Source organism: Lepus europaeus, chromosome 12, assembly GCF_033115175.1.
Source record: "Lepus europaeus isolate LE1 chromosome 12, mLepTim1.pri, whole genome shotgun sequence".
NCBI lineage: Eukaryota > Metazoa > Chordata > Mammalia > Lagomorpha > Leporidae > Lepus > Lepus europaeus.
In genome coordinates this window covers 64,792,209-64,815,065 of record NC_084838.1, presented here as the reverse complement: position 1 = coordinate 64,815,065, position 22,857 = coordinate 64,792,209, and positions in this window count along the sequence as shown.

The window sequence follows — 22,857 nt, the reverse complement described above, 5'->3', positions numbered from 1 at the left end:
TACCCATAATGCCCCTGCCCTTTCCAAGTACTGTATATGTGAGCTCAATGCATCTCTTTTCTTGCTTATGCTAGTTGATACTGGGTTAACAGAGAGCAGAAAAATAGGGTGTGATTCCTATATTGATGGAATTCAGAACTAAAGTTCTAATGAATTTCTGCTTGGGCATCCCTTCTATTTGATTCCCTGTGTATGGTTATTGGGGTTGATAGCTTTTTGAAGGGTGAAGAATGCTGTAGTGATGCGATTCTACCAGGCTGAAACATGAAAAAAATGAAAAGATAAAAGATTACAACACAAGAAGGTAGAAGAACCTATGGTTATAAGATGCTTTCTTGTGACAATGCTTCAGAGAGTGTCAAGCAATAATAATATGTATAGATTGTCATGAAACTTGATTCAATTTATTTAAGCAACCTATGTAATTTATATACATGCTTTCCTTTAGCAATACTCATAAAATCTGCAGTAAAGCAGGCAATAAATTTATGTGTAATGCTGCAAGACAACAGTCATATGGATCCTTGCTTCTGTATACATACCTGCATCTACACATTTTTATCCTAATCTGTATACCAACAGACAGTGGAAAGTGGTACATGTCTTGTCAGTGTTGATTCTTTCTCTCTCTCTCCCATCCCTATCATCTTTTTATAACCTGAGGGAAAACAATTCAAGATCAAGAATTTAAAGAAGAGGGAAGACAATTAAAAAATCAGTTTTTATGTTCCATGCTTAAATTGTAGCTCTGTAAATGAAGAATGGATTAGTACACATAAAAGATGATAAACTTAAAAATAAAACAGTGTTTGTGAATTTATTTATTTTTAAAGGTTTCTATTTACTAACTATAGGAGTACATACTATGAATGGCATTCTTCATTATTTTCACCAATCTGTGTTTATCACTTGATTACTGACTTCAAAATAATATGGGACTCAGGAAAAATAGTGTCGTTATACAAAAATTTGAAAGACTCTGATATTTTCTGACTCCCTATACTTAAACAAAGCCTGTAAAAGGGAGATTTCACTGTTCTTTACCTTTAGGGTCTGACCCATTCTATTTTAAGCCAATCTGAACAAATGGGAAAAGTGTCAGAATTTCACAGTATCATATAATGCCATTATCTTAATACAATTTTTCTGTAATTCCCATTTAAACTGCAATCATTTTGGCCATGTTAATAAAAACTAGGTGTCTCTCTTATTTTCCCCATCAAATATTCTTATTAATTGAGAACAGCTTTGTACCTTAGGTCCCAATTACTTGGTTAGGTCCTGTTTTTTCTAGTCACATGAGTCTTCCTTCCCAAAATTTTGGGCTGAAAATCTATTCTGTGAACTCACAGTTCTGTTTATGGTCTGTTGCCTGGGCTCTATCTGCCATATTGACCCAAGAGATAGGATATGCACAAGCATCAGGACCTATTCAACCATGCTCCTTGACAGCAGAGCTGAGTAAATAAATATCTCCCAGCTCCCAGAGAGTCAACTTCTGTCTCCCCGTGGCCTCTTTTATAGCACTTCCTATAGAACTCATTGGAAGATAACTGTAGAAACAAATATTTAGAAATGTTTATAGGCCGGCACCACGGCTCAATAGGCTAATCCTCTGCCTGCGGCGCCGGCACACCAGGTTCTAGTCCCAGTCGGGGCACCGGATTCTGTCCCGGTTGCCCCTCTTCCAGGCCAGCTCTCTGCTGTGGCCAGGGAGTGCAGTGGAGGATGGCCCAAGTGCTTGGGCCCTGCACCTGCATGGGAGACCAGGAGAAGCACCTGGCTCCTGGCTTCAGATCAGTGCGGTGCACCGGCAGCAGCGGCCATTGGGGGGTGAACCAACGGTAAAGGAAGACCTTTCTCTCTGCTCTCTCACTTTCCACTCTGTCAAAAAAAAAAAGAGAAATATTTATATACAAATTATGTGTTTGTCTGATATGCAAGTTTAATTAGTTACCCAATGTTAATATGTGTTCATTGCAGCAACCACAATTGTGACTAGACTGTTAGTTTGGCTTGTGTTAACTCCAAGGAAGTTGGTTCTAGACACAGAATAGGAATTCCCCAGTAGCTTCAGCACCTTACCTAACCCCAGAGAATATGTTGGTATAAGGTCACATTCAATAGTCTTGTCCTAATTCAGTAGTTTTTTTGCTAATAGATAGCTATCAATTTTTGCAGAACACTTTACTCCAGATTTCAGGTTCCCATTAGCAAACACAGTTTCAAAAAGCTTTTTTCTAGTATCTTACAAGTTTAAATTATATGCTCTCCAACAAGATTTATTTCTCTCTTGAGCCTTATCATTACTAAATATAAGTCCAACTTTTTCTGATGTGGGCCTAAATCCTTGAATCCCTTCTTTTTCATCAATATTTAAGCCCTTAAAGAAGACCTAACTCTAAAGTCATATATTAGTGTGTCTATAAATAGGTGATTCCCTGTGAACATGGGAATACTCTACATGTCCCCAGATTTTTTTAAAGGCAGAGTTGCAGAGAAAGAGGGGAAGACAAATAAAGATAGTGATATCTTCCACTGACTGGTTCACTCCCCAAATGGTTGTAATGGCTAGGACTGGGCCAGGCCAAAGCTGGGACCCAGGAACTTCTTCTAGATCTCCCATGTAGGTGCAGAGACCCAAGCATGTGGTCCCTCTTTCGCTGCATTCCAAAGTTCATTATCAAGAAGCTAGATTCTAAATGGAACAGCCAGGTCTTGAACCGGTGTCCAAATGGGATGCCAGCATCATAGGGGTGGCTTAACCCACTACACAACAACACCAGACTCGCTGTCTCCAGATTTTTATAACAGAAAAAGTGCATTTAAAGCATCTATTAAAATATTAACTAAAAGGAGATTGTATTTGCACTTAGAGATTTTCTTTAGAGGCAGCATTATCTTGTATATGATTACAACTTTGTACTAATAGCCCTGTATGTCCCTTGCTAGCAATATAGAAAAGAAACTAAAATTTTAAGTGTGATTTCTTTCTGCTCTTTGTAATCTTAGATATTCAAGGTAATTATATTGCTTGGAGTATACAGAAAGTCATTATTCTAAATAAGCCATGGCCTTTGTTATTAAGATGAAATTAACTTTACAGGTTGATTCAAATAGAGCAAAATAGCTGGGAGAAGTCCAAAGTGAAAACAAAAACTGGATTATCTAATAAAGCTTATACATGGTTGCGAACAAACCTTATAGTTCTCATGACACATAGTTTATCAAAATGAAAAAAACTTTAATGTTCTCTCTTTCTCTATCTCCTTCCCTTCCTTTTTCCCTCTCAAATAAATACATAAAAATTTTAAAAGGAAAGGATTGGGTGCTTGGCCAAGAGATTAAGACACAGGTTAAGATGCCTGTATCCTACATCAGAGTAAATGGGTTTGAAGCCAGTTTTGGTTCCCCATCCCTGACTCCAGTTTCCTGCTCAAGTAACCCTGGAAAGCAGCAGGTGAAGGTTCAATTAGGTAGATTCATCCCACCTACATGGGAGACTGGATTGCTTGCTCAATTGGAGATTTTTCCTTGTCCCAGCCTTGAACATTGCAGTCATTTGTGGAATGAATCAGCAGATGGAAGGTCTCTTTCTCTCACTCTCTCTCATGTTCTTACTGTTTGTATTTTTCTGGTTCTCAAACTTTTAAAGAAAATTTACTGTCAATTATCATTTCAAATAATATATAAGTCAATGATCTCAATGAATGGTGTTGCTAATTTCATGAGCATTTGAAATTGAGTTACTCTGGCATAATATTTAAATTAGGGCATTGGAATCAGATATAAGATACAGAGAAATAAAATTATAACACACTTTTGGAAATAGAATATAAATGCCCAGTACAATAATGTGGAGCAAAGCAAAATAATTTATCATATAGAATTATCATTTACCTTGATACAATGGAGTCATTCAATGGGAATGAATATAGGTGTGATTCCTAGTATTTTTTTAAATCAAGTCAGAGAATCTAAAACAATGATGCCCATAATGTGACACAATGCTATAAGAAAGGAATGGGATTTGCTTTTATTTAAGATTTATTTATTTATTTGAAAAGCAGCTGGGGAGAGAGAGAGAGAAAGAGAGAGAGAGAGAGAGAGAGAGAGAGAGAATCTTCCACCTGCTCATTCACACCCCAAATGAACACAATGCCTGGGGATGGGCAAAGCTGAAGTGAGGAGCCCAATAGTTAATGGACAAACCAGCCTTTAAAAATTAGCACTGGGGCCAGCGCCGTGGCTCATTTGGCTAATCCTCCACCTGCGGTGCCGGCATCACATTTGGGTGCCGGGTTCTAGTCCCGTTTGCTCCTCTTCCAGTCCAGCTCTCTGCTGTGGCCCTGGAGGGCAGTGGAGGATGGCCCAAGTGCTTGGGCCCCTGCACCTGCATGGGAGACCAGGAAGAAGCACCTGGGTCCTAGCTTCGGATCAGCGCAGCGCCGGCTGTAGCGGTCATTTGGTGAGTGAACCAATGGAAGAAAGACCTTTCTCTCGGTCTCTCTCACTGTCTATAACTCTACTTGTAAAATAAAAAAAAAATTATAAAAAATTAGCATTGAGAGTATATGAAAATAAGTGCTTTAGAAAGGTGAAAGTCAAGATAAATTGTTTTTCAATAAAAAGATATACTCAGAATATTTCAGTCACTTCTTCATATAAGGAAAAGTGAAACAAGATTATAACTGGGGTATAAAATCTAGGTCCACGTTATTTAAATAGCTACTGTATTATATCACACCCGTGAACGCCATAATTTTCACTGATGTGAAGATCAAATGCATTTAAAAAAAAAAAAAACTAAGTAAATGGATAGATTGCTACTGAAGATTAGAAGTTTCTGTGTCAAGTACAGGCTTAGATTCTAGCAAGGTGTATCAGCATGAGAAAATCACTACTTCTCTGAGCCTCATTCTTCTCATATGCAGAATCAGGAAATTGACACCTTTATATAGATCTTTTGCACACTGATGCTTGACATAGCACTGTCACTTGCTTTGGTCAATGAAATAACAGCAACCGTGGTGCAAGAAGCTTGAAACCTTCTTGCCTACTGCAGCTCAACTTCCTTTGCTGCTTCTGGGAGTCCTGTTACAGCAACTACAGGAATAAGCAAACTTTTCCTGCGAAGGACCAGATCATAAATGTTTTAGGGGCTGGCACTGTGGTGTAGTGGGTAGCGCAACTGCCTGCAGTACCAGCATCCCACATGGGCACTGGTTCAAGTCCAAACTGCTCTACTTCCAATCCAGCTCCCTGCTGTCACCTGGGAAAGCAGTAGAAGATGGCCCAAGACCTTGGGCCCCTGCATGCATGTGGGAGATCCAGAGGAAGCTCCTGGCTCCTGGCTTCAGATCTGCACAGCTCTGGCCATTGAGGCCAATTGGGGAGTGAACCAGTGGATGGAAGCCCTCTATCTCTCTCTCTGCCTCTCCTCTCTCTGTGTTACTTCTTCAGATGAACGGAATAATCTTTAAAAAAAATAAAAAACAGGCCGGCGCCGCGGCTCACTAGGCTAATCCTCTGCCTTGTGGCGCCGGCACACCGGGTTCTAGTCCTGGTCGGGGCACCGATTCTGTCCCGGTTGCCCCTCTTCCAGGCCAGCTCTCTGCTGTGGCCAGGGAGTGCAGTGGAGGATGGCCCAAGTGCTTGGGCCCTGCACCCCATGGGAGACCAGGAGAAGCACCTGGCTCCTGCTATCGGATCAGCGCGGTGCGCCGGCCGCAGCGCGCTACCGCGGCGGCCATTGGAGGGTGAACCAACGGCAAAAGGAAGACCTTTCTCTCTGTCTCTTCTCTCTCACTGTCCACTCTGCCTGTCAAAAAAAAATAATAATAAAATAAAATAAAATAAAATAAAATAAAAAACATGTTTTAGACTTGGTAGTCCACATAATTTCTATCATAACTAATCAACTTTGTCATTATAGCACAAAGTCAACCACAGATAATTAGTAAAGTAAAAGTGGCTAAGGCTGTGCTCCAATAAAATTTCACATTCGTAAACACTCAAAAAAACAAAACAAAACAAAACAAACAAACAAACAAAAAACAGGCAACACCTGGGCAACAGTGGTTTTTATTTATTTATTTATTTATTTATTTTATTTGACAGATAGTTAGACAGTGAGAGAAAGAGACAGAGAGAAAGGTCTTCCTTCCGTTGGTTCACCCCACAAATGGCCGCTACGGCCAGTGCGCTATGCCTATCCAAAGCCAGGAGCCAGGTGCTTCCTCCTGGTCTCCCATGCAGGTGCAGGGGCGGAAACACTTGAGCCATCCTCCACTGCCCTCCCAGGCCACAGCAGAGAGCTGGACTGGAAGAGGAACAACCGGGACTAGAACTGGCGGCCATACAGGATACAGGCACCACAAGGCAGAGGATTAACCAAGTCATCCATGGCACCAGCTCCCCAACAATGTTCTAACATGTGCTCTAAGGCGATAAGTTCTGGGAGAACTTTTTATAGATCAACAGCTAACTGATACTTTGATCAAGATGAGTTAATTAAAATTGGGAAAAATCAATTCTGTCATTAAAAGTTGCATTGTAAATGAAATCATCATTTCATAAATACAATTAAAGTATGCCAAAAAATACCAAGTTTTTATCATTGAATAGATTAAGAAAAGCTTATTTTTCTCTAAATTTATTTTAATGCAAATGATTACCTAAAATTTTGGTTATATTATTAAAATTATATTTACTAGAAAATTATAACTTAGCCCATACCCAATATCTCATTCATGGTCCTCGTAGACCTATACCCTATCACGTATTCATGTACACACACATATGCACATACACAGACTCAATGAGTAAAACACAATTTTGAAAATTATTAGTTAAGTGTGCTTTAAAAAGCACAGTAGTTAAGAAAATTAAAACTCACTGATCTAAGGAATGCTAAGAATTAAAATAGCCCTTGAAAAAGAACTGAATATTTATAAATATCTTATCATGTATATTGCATGTGATATTTAAAGTGATAAATATGATCTTCATGTTATGTGCCAACTGTATATGTAGCTCTAATATATGAGTGTAAAGAAAATGAAGTAAACAGAATAAATGATGTTAAAGAACATAGTAATCCTAAAAGATCTTTATGCCACTGATTGCTGATTAAGAATAATTTTGATCTAATATGTCACTTTATACATCTCAAAAAAATCAGCTAATGTTTTTAATCAAGCAAAGCATTTTACTATAAAAGCAAATAAACAATATAAACAGTCTGTGGAATGGGAGGCTGGGGGCAAGATGTGGATAATATAAAGTAGCAAGACAGAGTAAGAACATTTAGCAAACAGTACAATTTGGAATAACTTGAAAGGAAACTATAGTTTTAGGTAGAATGAGAAGAGCTCTGTTTGCAGGTTAATTTTAGGGGGAAAAACATTAACCTAGATAAGTTCCTGCTATAACATATCTGGGTTAAAAATGTGAGAGTATAACGGCAATTAAGAACAGTCTAGAAGCTGTCAAATTACCATCAGGAGAATTCAGAAGAAACTGGGGAAGATTTTCCTGCCCTTCTAAATAGTCAGGTTTTGTTCAGATGGACTTAACACCAATATTTTTGGAAGTAGGTTGAATAAAAATTTTAAAAATAGAAACAAAATGGTTGGCATTTAGTGTCTCAAGATTTAGTCTCTCATATGCTTTCTCCCTTTCTCTCACCTCGTTTCTCTGCTTTTCAAATAAATTAATTAATATGCAAAAAGTTGGTTTTAAGTATGAAGAACCTTAAATGTGATATATTTGATCCAACTCGGTTTATAACAATGAATACAAAACATTATGAACCTGTTCCATTTTATTTATTTATTTATTTATTTATTTATTTATTTTTGACAGGCAGAGTGGACAGTGAGAGAGAGAGAGAGAGAAAGGTCTTCCTTTGCTGTTGGTTCACCCTCCAATGGCCACCGCAGCCTGCACGCTGCAGCTGGCGCACCGAGCTGATGCCAAGGCAGGAGCCAGGTGCTTCTCCTGGTCTCCCATGGGGTGCAGGGCCCAAGCACTTGGGCCATCCTCCACTGCACTCCCAGGCCACAGCAGAAAGCTGGCCTGGAAGAGGGGCAACCGGGACAGAATCCGGCACCCCGACCGGGACTAGAACTCGGGGTGCTGGCGCCACAAGGCGGAGGATTAGCCTATTGAGCCTCAGCACCGACCCCATTCTCTTTTAAATTGTTAATAACAGGAAGGCCTACACCAAGAGAATATTAAATAAAGTGTGCTATACACATTTAGTAGAGTTAATGTTAAATTAACGCCTGTGAATAGTGGCAACTGTTTTTAGCCTAATGTTAAAACACTAGTTAGGCTACCTAATACCATATTTGGAGTACCTGGTTTTTATGCCTAGCTCCAGCTCTTGACCCCAACGTCTTGCTAAAACACATCCTGGATTAGTGGGTGGGAGAGCAGTGATGGTTCCAAGTAATTGGGTTCCTGCTACCCATGTCAGAGTCCTGGGTTGAGTTATGATCTCCTGGCCTCAGTATTAGCCCATCCTTGGCCATTGCAGGAATTTTAGGGGTGATATCAGTAGCCAGGAGTCTCTCTATCTCTCCCTCCATCTTCAAATAAATTTTTAAAGTTAAAAAAAAAAAAAGCCCTGAATAGATCCAGCACTCTGGAGAACAGCAAAAACACCAGTTTAAACATAATGAGGAGAGAAATACATTGTTCAAAATAATCACTCAGGTAAGAACTATAATGCAATCTCTCTCATTGCTCTCACCATGAGTTTATCTCTCTGTCCAATATAAGAGAATATGTGGACAGGGAAGAACTGTGCAGTGGGCACACAAAACATTCTGAAGGAAGAAGTGTCTTTGAATCTATGAAGGTAGTGGGTGCTCCACTATTCCTTAAACTTTTATTCTGCTCTTAGTAAGACTGAAAGCTGCTTAAAGGAAAGCTATGTATTTTCAGTATTTTTTTATCCACCCACAGCATCGAGATTACTATCTTGTAGAATGTTCAAGCTATAAACCCTTATGAACTGAAGCTTCTTAAAGGACAACATAATTTACTGAAATTGGTTAAATCACTGAGAATTCTGTTCTCGTAGTTTGTGTTTTATAAAAGTATTGTTACTACAGGAGACCAGAATGGAGTTCCTGGCTGTTAGTTTCAGCTTGACCCAGCTCTGACCATCGCTGCCATCTAGACAGTGAACCAACAGATGAAAAATCTCTCTCTCTCTCTCTAACTCTGCCTTTCAAAAATATGAATGAATCTTTTTATAAAGTATTGTTACAATTCTATAAAAATTGTTTGAAAAAAGTTAAATATGTCCTGTAAAACACAATTCTTAAAGATAATTTTAAAAAATAAAAAACTGCTTGAATATTTTAAATTTGTTCTCAGTGAACATAAAATTTTCCATCTAAGGGGCCGGCACTGTGGTATAGTAGGTTAATCCTCCTCCTGGGCCTGGCATCCCATGTTGGCACAAGTTCTAGTCCCTGCTGCTTCTCTTCCTATCCAGCTCTCTGCTACAGCCTGGGAAAACAGTAGAAGATGGCCTAAGCCCTTGGGCCCCTGCCTTCATATGGGAGACCCAGAAGAACCACCTGGCTCCTGGCTTCGGATGGGCCTAGCTCTGGCCATTCCAGCCATTTGGGAAGTGGACCAACGAGTGGAAGACCTCTCTCTCTGTCTCTCCCTCTCACTTTTTGTAACTCTACATCTCAAATAAATAAATAAAATCTTTAAATTTTTTTTCCACCTAAACACAAATATGCATAATAAGACAGGAACAGACCCTACAGGAAAGTGTAAAGTAAAATATCAAATATAAATTTTGTGAGAAGATGAACTATACAAGATTTGCATTAAATACTTTGCTAATACTACCAACAAATTGGATTTGTAATATTTATGCTTGTATTTGTATGTGTACATTTGTGTATATGTTTTCAGTATAAGAAGTGTCCAACAAATACATGAAACTATGCAGAATTTGATAACGTCATATATTTTTAAGCCATTAATTTTTCTTCATTAATCAAATTATACAAAAGTTTTGCTGTAAGTTTTTCTAAAGAACAGTTGCAATATTTTTATAAATAATAATCTATTATGATGATACTGTACTGCATTATATCATACTTTAAAAATAGAATTTGATAAAGCAATGCATTTCCTGTTAAGGACATTGGTTCCAAGTCAAAAAAACACAATTTCAAATTGAATTTTAAAGAGTTTGAAAGCAAAGTAAATGAACCTTGTATATATTTTTATATCCTATAATTTTACAAAGCAATTTTTACCTGTCAGAGAGGACTGTGTCAGATATTGAAAAAACCTAATTTGAATAAGATGTATAATACACAACTGCCATACAAAAACCAAAGTAAGAACCTGACTTCCATGCCAGATATACTATTTGATCTTCCCCTCCTTTGGAAACATTTCAGGCAAAATATTACAATGAAATATAAATACAATGTTTTTTACATAAATATATATTATTTAATTAATATTGAAGGTATCATAGATGCATTCTTTTTCAAGTATGCAGCTCAATATGCACTCACTGTAACATTTTTTCCAGTGTTACTCAAATCCTTACACACAATATCTTACCATATAAAACTAAGATTATATGTAATTAAGTCATATTTTTCCATATTTACATTTAAACTCCCATAATATTTACTATGTTCACATCACTTGAAATGTTATTTTATAGATATCCTAAATGTCTTTTGAAAGGAAAATAGTGTCTTTTAGGTTACATTGTCCATTTCTAAGGGCTACAAGTAATACCACAGATTAATAAGTACCCAAAGGCACATTTTATTAATCTATTGTTAATTTTTGAGTAATTAAAATTTAATTAATTAAAATTATTTCAAGAGATAGAAAGATAGAGACAGAGAACAACAATCAAATGTTTCACTCCCCAGATATCTACAATGGACAGGACTGACTATAGCCAAGAGCTAGGAATGTAATTAAATCTCCCACATAGGTGGAGTCAATCAAGTACTTATCTGTGGACTATCAGCAGGAAGCTAAACTTGGGAGTAGAGGTGGGATTCAAACCCATGCAATCCAATATGGGATACAGGTATCTTAAACATTAAACCAAATGCCCACCTAGAGTAACTGAAATATAAAGAGCAACTCCACTAACAGTCTCTTGATAAGTTCTGAGAATTTACTTCCATGAACATTAACACTACAAAAATGACAATGAAAACTTACTCTTCCTTATTATTCTAGTGTTTGCTGACAAAATAAGCAATCACTACCCAAAACTTATAAATTAAAATTTTTATTATGACACAGAATATTTGATGCTTTTATTCTTATTTTTTTGTGTGAATTTCCTTCCAGTTATTTTTGGAGGCATTGTTTAATAATAATTTTTTTATATGTAATTCACATATCATTCCACTAATCCACTTAAAGCATAAAATTCAGTGTCATTACAGAAAAAGTTTGTGGACTCAAAAGGCTTTCACAGCCTTGGCAGCTCAGGTCAGAGTGATCACTGATGCCATACATAAAGAGTGTTAATTGTTAAAGTAACAACAGGAGTCAATGCGTACTAACTTCCCATTCAGGACCTCTGTCCTCAAAGAGTTGGGTCATGAAAGTTAACAGTGAAATTTGCAAAGATTTACCTCTTTTTAATGCATTAAGGGGAGGCTATTATCTATGTCTCATAAGCTATAGTAATGTCTAAGCACTTGTAAATGACACACTATTCTTGGGTTCTTCTTCAAAGTTAATGTTCTAAAAAATACAAATTAAAACTCAGAAAGGTTTACTTTTATTGAGTTAAAAAGTACTTTTGTTCCTTATTGTAAAAACAATCCTGTTGGTGTTCTATTGCACAGAAGGGTAAGAATAGGTAATAATTACATATGCTATTTTTCTAAATAGCTAGAAGAAACGCTTCTGAATGTTCACACTACAAAAAAATCTTGAATATATAAAGCAATGGAGGATAATCATCCTAATTTGATCAGTAAAATGCATGCATGTATCCAAATATTTCATCATAGTCCATAAATATGTACAATTATTGTCAATAAATACAAAAATCTAAAAAGCATTCAGTGTTATTTTATTATAAAATATCATATTTCTACAAGTTTCACTCTAATGAATTTTAGAACACTGTTATCCTCCTAGAAGGAAACTACATACTCTTCAGTAGTCAACATCAGTTTCCCTTAAACCTCATCCAATGGTAGAAGATTGCTAATTCATTTTCTCTCTGCTTCTACTAGTCTATTCTGGACATTTCATATAAACGCAATCATAATACAAAGTCCATTTTATGACTGGCTCTTTTTAATTAACACAAGGTAGTATTTTCAACACTCATCCATAATTTAATGTGTATCAGCACTTTTTTGCCCAACAATATTCCATTTTATGGATATACTGTATTTTATTGTCCATTCAAGTGTTGATGGACATTTGAGTTTCCACTTTCTGGCTGCTGTGAATAATGTACATATAAACATTTATGTACAGATTTTTAAATGGACATACATCTTCATTTCTCTTGAATATATAGCTAAGCATGGGATGGTTTGTGTTAGAAAACAGAAGTCAATGATAAATGAACCATTTCTGTATTAAATTTTCTTCATATAACTTTCATTTTCTTAAAAGCTAGAAAAAATAACTGTGTTTTCAAGAATCAATACTACTTTTTATTGCTATGAAGTTTGTAAGATGTGATTCCAAATGACAACTTTCACTTTTGGTTTCATAAATCAACCTAGTGTTTGAACTCATGTAAGTATTAGTTTAAGTCTTATTTTCCTTTGAGAGCTTGTTTAAAAAGTCAGTAAATTAAGTAACCTGGTATTCATGCTGACATATTCTATAAACAAGAATATTTGGCTATTTAAAATTCTAATATATGGTTAAGAGAATTGAGAGGCTATCACACGTCATGTGTGAATTCTTTAAATTCTTCCTATCTTAACTTTTAATAAATGTCTTTTTTGTATGGTGTGAGAGATTGAAACATTATCCATCAGTATTCGGTTTCAATTCAGTAGAAATGAAAAATGCCTGATGCCACTGTCAAACATACTCAGGAAGATTTGATGAGCAAGCCCACAGGAAAAATTGTCTTTTCCCAGAAATGCTCTGATGATTGGCACAATTTGTACGCAGATGTTTTCCTTTCATTTTCAATTCTCATATTCAGAGAACTTACCTTTTTCAGATAATGTACTCATAATGTAACAACACAGAATTGCACAAGGGAATGATTAGGAAGGAATTAGGACATATATGAGAGATCTGAAATGCCCTTTGGACCAAATAAAACCCTAGAATCTGTGAGTCTGTGTCTCTTTGGTTCATCTGTATGTGTGTGTGTGTGTGTGTGTATATATATATATATATATATATATATGATTTCATTGCACACTGCGGGGTACATATTAGATTTTAAATATGTATTGAATGAATAAATGAAAGAATATTGTTGGAAATACACTTTGCACAATCCTACAAGAAAATCATTTTAATATGATAGATATTGGAGCTTTTCAAGTGACAACCTACAACAGATGTGGAAAAGCAGAAATATATCAAACAATGAAAAGTAGCAGATGAATAAAAACTAACCTTTGGGGAACCAGTGTTGGTGGTGCATTGGTTTAAGCCACCACTTGTGAAGCCAACATCCCAAATGGGATTGCTGGCCTAGTGTCAGCAACTCCACTTCAGATCCAGCTTCCTGTTGATGTACCTGGGAAGGCATCAAGAAGATGCCTTAAGTACAGAGCCCCTAAGGCTCATGCCAGAGACCCGGATGGAATTCCTGATCCCTGGCCTCAGCCTGACTCAGATCTGGTTGCTTACAGCCATATAGAGAGTGAACCAGCAGATGAAGTATTGAATTTCTCCCCTTCTCTCTTTCTCCTCCTCTCTCTCCACATCCCCCACCTCTCTCCCATCTCTCTCTCTCTCTCTCTCTCTCTCTCTCTCTCTTTCCCTAATCTATCCATCATCCATCCATCCCCTCTTATTTCTCACTTCATATCTCCACTTTTCAAATAAATACCCCCCCAAAAAAGAAAAACTACCTTTTGAAGACTAAGCTAAAAATTATGATGCATTAGGAAGGCTTTAATTTTCTCAAACATACCTTAGTTGACTCTTAATTGTATATCAGAATTTTTCCAAGATCATATGTAATCTATAGCATCTGGTCCATTGCAAAGTCAGTTCAGCTTTTAGACTGAAATGCAGAATAGCTAATTTATTCAAAGTACTAAGAAGGGAATGATGCACCAACCTGCAGTGGAAATGCTACTGAATCCTGGTGTGTATCCAGTTTGTGTGATCAACATAGAATTCATTGGCAATATGGATTATGATTACCAGTTAGTAGCATAAAAAGGTAAAATGCATCAAATGTCTTATGTTGATACACTTTATGAAGGTAATACAGCATTGATGGAACTATACATATTTATTTAGAAATATATTATGCTGCTTTTTGAAAATGAAGTTTCTAGCTGACTCATATAACAACAGCTATATAAAGTAAGAAAAAAACCTTTATCCTTTAAATCATGAAATATTCTACTTTTGATTATATTCTAAGAGAAGTCCATCCATGAGTATGAACTGAATATCTGTGGGTTTCTGTTTCATCTACTGTGAATTAAAGCTAAGTCAAGAGTTGAACTGTAACATTCTACTCAATTATTATATTCTGTGCTCCAATCATAGATAAGAGCATGTACAAAAAAGGATCCAAAATTGATGAAAGGGAAGTCACATGAAGATTTGATTATTTCAGGCAGAAATATAATTTGAAATATTCATTACTTAACTTTTGCACTGGGAATGGCAGAAATAAAAAACAGACTTAGTAGGGTAGGAATCTCCCTTAGGACAGGTGTAGCATATGACTGAATTGTTTGGTGGCTGGAGTCTGATCAGACTAGGACAACAGGAGGCTGCGTCTAATGACCACGCCTCAAAAACAACATCCATCACTCTTCAACAACCATTATGGCAGGTAAATCAACTTAAAAGAAAAAGAACTTGCGTTGAGGTAATATGACCTAAACTGGTATTCAAATTAGGATAAGTATATGACTCTGGTAGAAACACAGGAAATTCAATATAGATAACACAACCACTGAATACTGGGCATGCATTCACTACCTTTCACCCTCAAGCATGGTTCATAATTATAAATGTACAGTAGCTTATGGAGCAATGCAACTTTTTTTTTCTTTTCTTCAATGTGTTTTGAACAAAGTATTCTATCCATTTAAAGGTATTTAAACAAAAATAATAATTAAAAAATAAAAAATTCTGAAAACAATTCAGTAGCAGATTTACATTTACACATAACTCCATTTGTTTTCTGTCATTTCTCTAAAATTCCTTTTGTCCCCAAGATATTCAGGAATTAGAGAGCAACAATGGAAACATGTCCTCAAGAGAAACACAGTGGAACAGAAAACAAGTGCTATAGGCAGGAAGCATGGAAAAATTTTATCTACAGAATTTGCAGGTATGACATGCTTAGGTTTTGTTTAGATATTTCTAAGTTTATGGCACAATTAAGTTAAAGGGCACAGAATTCAGAGCACTTCTTTTCACATCCCAGTAGAGCTACTCTGTGTGTTTGTAGATTCTTGATCTCACAAAGATAGCACATATAAGGTCATACTGTGTCACAGTTATTATAGATTATAGTCACAGTTATTGTAGATTATAACAAAAGCATTCCTGCAGGTAGTACTGATATGTCTTTTTCTTTGGACAAAAAACTTTATTCTGTTAATTTTTGGAAAGATGGAAGTGTCTTGAGTAAAAGAAACTTTATTTTTTCTTATTTGTGTATAGGTATCATATGAGCTATAAGTGACTCAGCATGTGGTGAATAATATTTTCAAGTTACAAATCCTTAAGTGACTTATTTAACTTCTTTGAAGCATATTCTCACCTTTGATGAGAAAGAGTGAGCAAGAGCACTAATGCAGTTATGGATATATTTGAAGAAATCACATTGCGTATATATACACTCTGCTAAATAAATAGTATTCTATATATAATCTGTTGTTTGATAATCAATTGTGTTATGTTTTTTACCATTTGAGGTGAACTGATGAAAGGAAAATTCTGTTCCATTATTGAGGTAGTCTGCCAAAAAGAAGGGCGACATTCTTTCCTTGTTTTTCAAGGTCACATGGAAATAGCAGCTCCTACCAGATACTAGGTCAAGGTCATCTGTTCCAGAATTATAGGAGATGATTTATAGAAGCATTAAAAGTGTCACTTTGACAAATCAGAGAGATGATATAAATCCAGGTAATGATTGAACCAGAAGTATAATGTGACTTAGGAATATATTTGAGATAGCCAAAGTAGAGTAAATCTATGAAGGACACCACAATGAGAGAAGAGAACCTCAAAATCACTATGGAATTTGGACTTTCAGGACCACTTTTAATTGGGGAGTCCTTATGAATAAAAAAGTCATTTTGAATCTCAAGCTGCAGAGCTGTATTTACCAACACTTGGCAAATTTTCTGTTATCTTCCCCTTTCATTGGACTCTAGTGATCCTCCACTGAGGCTAAGCACAGGCTTACAGGGAACACCTGTACTTCTGAATAACTATTTGTAGTAATGCCATGCATATGAATAATAAGCCTGAAAAAGTAATATTACACAACAGTCATTTAAAATAATTCTATAATCTCAGGTTAAATATATAGAAAAGCTGAAATTCAGCCATTGTTCTCATTTGCATATTTAATTTTCCTTGGGAAATGTCATGCGTTCAGCTCATTAACAAATAGATGACACAAATGCACAATCTTGTACTTTACTTCCTTTCTTTGATGCCCCTACCACTTACCCCCAAGGACAATACAAGAAAAGAGTAGCTAATTTTCTAATTAAAAGAGACTGTTGGTGAAAATGATAACTAATTCCAGCCATTTGAGAAATGATAAGATCTCAGTATGCATAGCATCCTGGTAAATCAAGACAAAGTAATTAAAACTATTGTAAAACTTCATTTGAGCAACAAATCCTTAGACACATTCACTGTATTAGCCTCTAGGCACTTATATAATCTAATATAGAAAGACATGGCAGATAAGAGTATGAATTCTAAGCCTATAAAATTCAATTTTGCATATCATACATCTACCTAATTCATTAAAAGGAACATATATTTCACTTGGCATATGCCTAGAAAATAAAGTATTCTTATGGTTGGAAATAGTAGGCCTAATCCTTTAAGAACAAGAGGCCAGGTAGGAAAGAAAATAAAGTACATTGATGGTTGGAAATTTTAGGTCTGATTCATTAAGAGTGGGAATGAAAATCGACACCAGTTAGAGGTGCTGGTCAGATCACCATAACTCTATCTGCTTTTCTTTGAGTGTACAAACCATACAAAGTTTGGCTAAATCAGAATCTAAATGTAATGTAAGAATATGGCAGAACAAATGGTTGTCAAGTTATTTTTCCCTGGATACTTCCAACATGGCTTTCAAAAACACAGGCATAGAAGAAAAAGGAAGGAAGGAAGTGGTAGAGGGACATTTATACATCTGGTGCCATCAGAGGTCTTTGTTTTAAGGTACTCTTCTTATTTTCAATATAGCTGATCCAGAATTTAGTATCTAATGTAATATCATCCCTAAATCCATACAATTGCCCCCTGGGATAGTTTATTTAACTATATTTAAAATTTTTAAAAATTTTATTTATATAAGGTGAACAGATTTCATATATTTCATATGTACAGATTCAAGAACATAATCCTTATCCTTATCCTCCCTCTTGCTCATGCTCCTACTCTTTCTTCCTTTATTTTTTATTTTATTTTTTACAATGACATAATTTATTTTTAAATTTTTTTAAAAGATTGATTGACTTATTTGAAAGTCAGAGTTACACAGAGAGAGGAGAAGCAGAGAGAGAGAGAGAGAGAGAGAGAGAGAGAGGTCTTCCATTCGCTGGTTCACTCCCCAATTGGCCACAACGGCTGGAGCTGGGCTGATCTGAAGCCAGGAGCCAGGAGCTTCTTCTGGGTCTCCCATGTGGGTGCAGGGGCCCAAGAACTTGGGCCATCTTCCACTGCTTTCCCAGGCCATAGCAGAGAGGTGGACCAGAAGTGGAGCAGCCGAGTCTTGAACCTGGGCCCATAAGGGATGCCAGCACTTCAGGCCAGGGCGTTAACCCACTGCACCACAGCACTGGCCCCATCAGTTTATTTTATAATCACAAACTTAACTCCACCCTCCACTAAATAAATAATACAACAAGTTTCAAGTAGAAAAACCACTGTTCCTCAAGATTATAGATAGGAGCTGTAAAAATAATCAAATCTCAAAATGTCAATTTCACTGATATACAATACATTTTTGTACTCCGTATATAGTTACTACAAATCAGGGAAAACATATGATATTTGTCTTTTGGGAGTGTCTTTTTTCACTAAGCATACTGGTTTCTAGTTGCATCAATTTTGTTCCAAAGACAGGACTTCACTCTTTTTTATGGGTAAGCAATATTCTACAATGTATATATAAACAATTTCTTTATCCAGTCATCTTAAATCTCAAAAAGCAACAATAACCAGCCATAAATAATAAACAAATCAAAATATTAAGTAGGAATTTCTTTGAATTTCAAAAATGAATCTTGGCTTAAGTCCCACAGATGTACAGCAATACATCTTCCACATTTAGTTCTCTAGAGCAAATTAATTTGTCTACAAACTTTAGCACCAAAATGAACACTTTTCTTTTAAAATATCAAACATTTTTATACTATCTGTGCTTTTATCATGAATCCATGTTTATTACTTATTCTTCAAAAGCAATTTTGCATTATTATTCAGAATTTCAGAAGACAAAAAAAAACTACCATTATTGACAGCACTGTTTTGGAGCTAAGCCAGACTATTTCTATCACTATTTCTCTCTTTATGGAAATCATTTTACTTTTCTAAGTCCAAGTTTACTGACTGTAGATAGGCTATAATCCTAGAACTTAGTACATGAAGTTGTAAGTCTAAGGTAATCTCGTGAACTTTTTCACTGAGTGATTGGTACCAAATATTCAATATATACTTAGTAATGTTTTGATCATTTTTGTGAGTTAAATTTCCTGATTTTTGTGTAAGAAATGCTACCCAAATTCTACACTTAGAGCAGAGAAACATTAATGATTAAATAAAATATGTTGTATTGTGATGTGCTCCAAGTAACCTAGGTCAATCAGTATAGAATCAAGAGCATGGACATGTCATGCCACCCTGAGGAGATGTGGCAACTCTCCTACAGGTAAAATTACAGAGAGGTTTTTAAAAAGGGTGTTTTGATCTCCTTGCAAGCACTAGATGCAAATATCAAGAGAGTTACTAAAAATATGCAAGAGAAAATCATTATAATATACTTTTAAACTCTCAGATAATTTGTTTCATTGGTGTAGAGTAGATAGACTATTCCGTGTATAACCTTAATATGAGAATACAGGCTTGGTTCCTTCCTGGGAGCCCTGTATATAAATGAAGTGTTTCAGGAGAACCTGAAGGTGAGCTGGAGGTCAGCAGAATGAGATGCTTAGACTTGCTCCACTACACTCCCCTTGAAATCAGACAACTTCTGGTTTCAACTGATTTGTACATAGTAATATGATTCTAATTAAGATTCTACTGCAGGCAGGACAGGTATGTGTGTGTGTATGTGTGTGTGTATGCATGCTTTAAAATGTTAAAGCTCTAGATCTGGTTTTCCCATTTTTCTTAGTTAAATAAACAAAAACACTCTAATCCTTCAAATCAACACAGGTATCCCTACTGATTCTCAGAATATTATCATATTCATGACAATATATAGGTTTGAATATATACATAAATCTGTATCTTAGTGTATGGAAAAAGTTTGTACTGTAACTGTTTCAATCCCCACTTTTCCTTGGCTAATGGAGCATAATTTTCACAATTCCCTAATTTGTTTCTCAAGTCTGGTTAATTGTAACAATACATAAGTGTGCTATAAGGCATATGATAACACACTTATACTAGAGATTAACTGAATCTTTTTACAGGAGTGGGGAACCTTTTTTTCTTCCAAGGACCACTTGGACATTGATAGCATCATTTGTGGGACATACACAATTATCAATTTAAAAATTAACCTGCTATAGGTTTATTGAATTTCAAGTCCTGCATGTGGTTGCCTTGGCAAGTCTAGACCTAATGATTTCCCAGACCTTACACAGTCCACAGTCTTGAAGTATAAGTCCCCCTTACGTAGAAGTGACAGGGGAAAAAACAGACATTGTTCATGAAAACAGATGTCCTTTTAAATTTTCAATTTACTTATTTTAAAGGCAGAGAAATACCACCCACTACTTCATTCCCCACATGTCTGCACCAGACCAAATTTGGAACCAAAGCTAGAAGCCAGGAATTCAACCCAAGTCTTTCATGTGGGAGCCAGGAACTCAATTACTTGTGCAAATATCACTGCCTCTCGGGGTCTGCACTGGCAGGAAGTTGGGCTCAGAAGCACAGCTGGAACTCCGACACGTGATGTGGGTTCCTTATTCAGTGTCTTAACAAACCTCTTAAGCACTAAGTCAAATGCCCATCCCAGAATTAATTCTAACATACAATATTTTGATGATTTAGGAAATAAAATAAAAATGCAAAACACTGTTTACCCATAGATCCCTCCTAGATCATCAGACTTTGTTAACTGCCTAATTTATTCTCAAGATTCACTGGTCTCTCTTCTTTCATTGACCCACTCTCCCTTCCTGGTGTATTTGTACTCCGATACCCTTTTTATCATTCTAGTGATAAAACCTATGGAATAGTATGTAAACTCTTCTACTGGCAGTTGGACTTCATTCACTGTCTCACCTAAGTGAGATCCAGATGCCTACAAGATCTTCATTATGCTTTAAAAATAATGAACATTTATTTAATAGGTATTACCTGGTGAGCACACTGTGTGAAGCCAAGGAAAAATGCATTTCCTCTGAAGAAGGATACTCATAAATGCCAAACTCCTAAAAGTGTAGGTAATCTCAGAAGTCATAGTCAAGAACTCTGAGTAGGGGCCATCGCTGTAGCATAGTAGGCTAAGCCTCAACCTGTGGTGCCGGCATCCTCTCTGGGAACCGGGTTTTAGTTTCAGCTCTTCCCATCCAGCTCTCTGCTATGGCCTAGGAAAGCAGTGGAGGATGGTCCAAGTGATTGGATTCCTGCGCCCATGAGGGAGACCCAGAAGAAGCTCCTGGCTCCTGGCTTTGGATCTGCTCAGCTCTGGTCATTGAGGCCACCTGGGGAGTGAACCAGTAGGGAGAAGACCTTTCTCTCTATCTGTAACTCTATCTCAAATAAATAAATAAAGTCTTGAAAAAAAAAAAAAAGAACTCTGAGTAACCTACCACTGGTATTCCTGATTTGATGCATTCATCATTTACTCTTATGTTCTTTTCTAGGAATGTCCTTTTATTCTTAACTTATATACATTACTATTGTCTTTTATCCAATGGTAACATTGTTAATCATCAGTACTGATTAGATCTTTCATCCTAAATTTAAAAAAAATTTTTAAACTTTTTTAAAACCTTAAAAAAGTTTTAAAAATCCTATTGTCTTACAGTGCCATGAGAAAGAAAGCTACGTTATATTTTTTACATAATTTTATTGTTACATAGATTTTGGATATGACAATTATGTATGCACAATCCAGGAATTCAAATAAATAATAAAGAGCACCTGTCTGAAAAGCTAGATTATTTTTCCCCATTCTCCCCGGTAAAAGTTTCCCATGAGAATTATATCTAGGGGCAGCGCTGTGGTGCAGTGGGTTAAATCTCCACTGTGGCACCAGCATCCCATATTAGCACTGGTTCTAGTTCCGGCTGCTCCTCTTCCAATCCAGCTCTCTGCTATGGTTCTCAAGTAGTAGATGGCCCAGGTGTCCAGGCCCCTGCACCCAGGTGGGAGACCCGGAAGTAGCTTCTGGCTTCAGATTGGTGCAGCTCCGGCCTTTGGAGCCATTTGGGGAGTGAATCAGTGGATAGAAGACCTTTCTCTTTGTCACTCTGCCCCACTGTCTGTAACTCTACCTCTCAGATAAATACATATATCTAAAAAAAGAATTATATCTGTTCTCATACTAAAGAATGAATTTAGTTAAATCTAATAGAAAATAATGACTAGAGGTGTAGCTTTTCCTAACTCACAGAATCAAACCTGGAAGGATAAAATATAAAATTCAAAAAACATCGACCATGTCTTCATGAAGTTCAAAATAATTAGAACTACTAAGTTCAGAACAATTAAAACAACTGACATAAAGGAGTGAGTGTCTGCGGTTTTCTACCGTCCATTGTATCTGAATCACATCAAGATCCTGTTGCTGGACCCAACCCCCAGATTTTCTGATCCTGTGGCTATAGGCAGAAGCCCTAACTGCATTTTTAACAAGTTCCAATGATGTTTTCACTTGTTTGGGAATCGTATTTGAGAAACACTGTTCTAGAAACACACACTACATGTAAAACTTAGCACATTCATCTATTGGCTTATGGTACTTTCATTTTCCCAAGCAAATTGTGGACACCTTGAAACCTTCACTTCTCTGAGACCAGTATTCTTTCCTTAGAATAAAAGCTATCTGCAAAAATTTTAGAAATAAAATAATAGATAAACCAAGAGACAATTTTACCTTGATGAGACAATATTTTCCCATATTTACTGATTTTTTTCTATCTGACATGCTAAACATTTATTTGACGAATGCATCCAGTGTTAGCACCATCATCCTAGGATGATCCTGAGCCT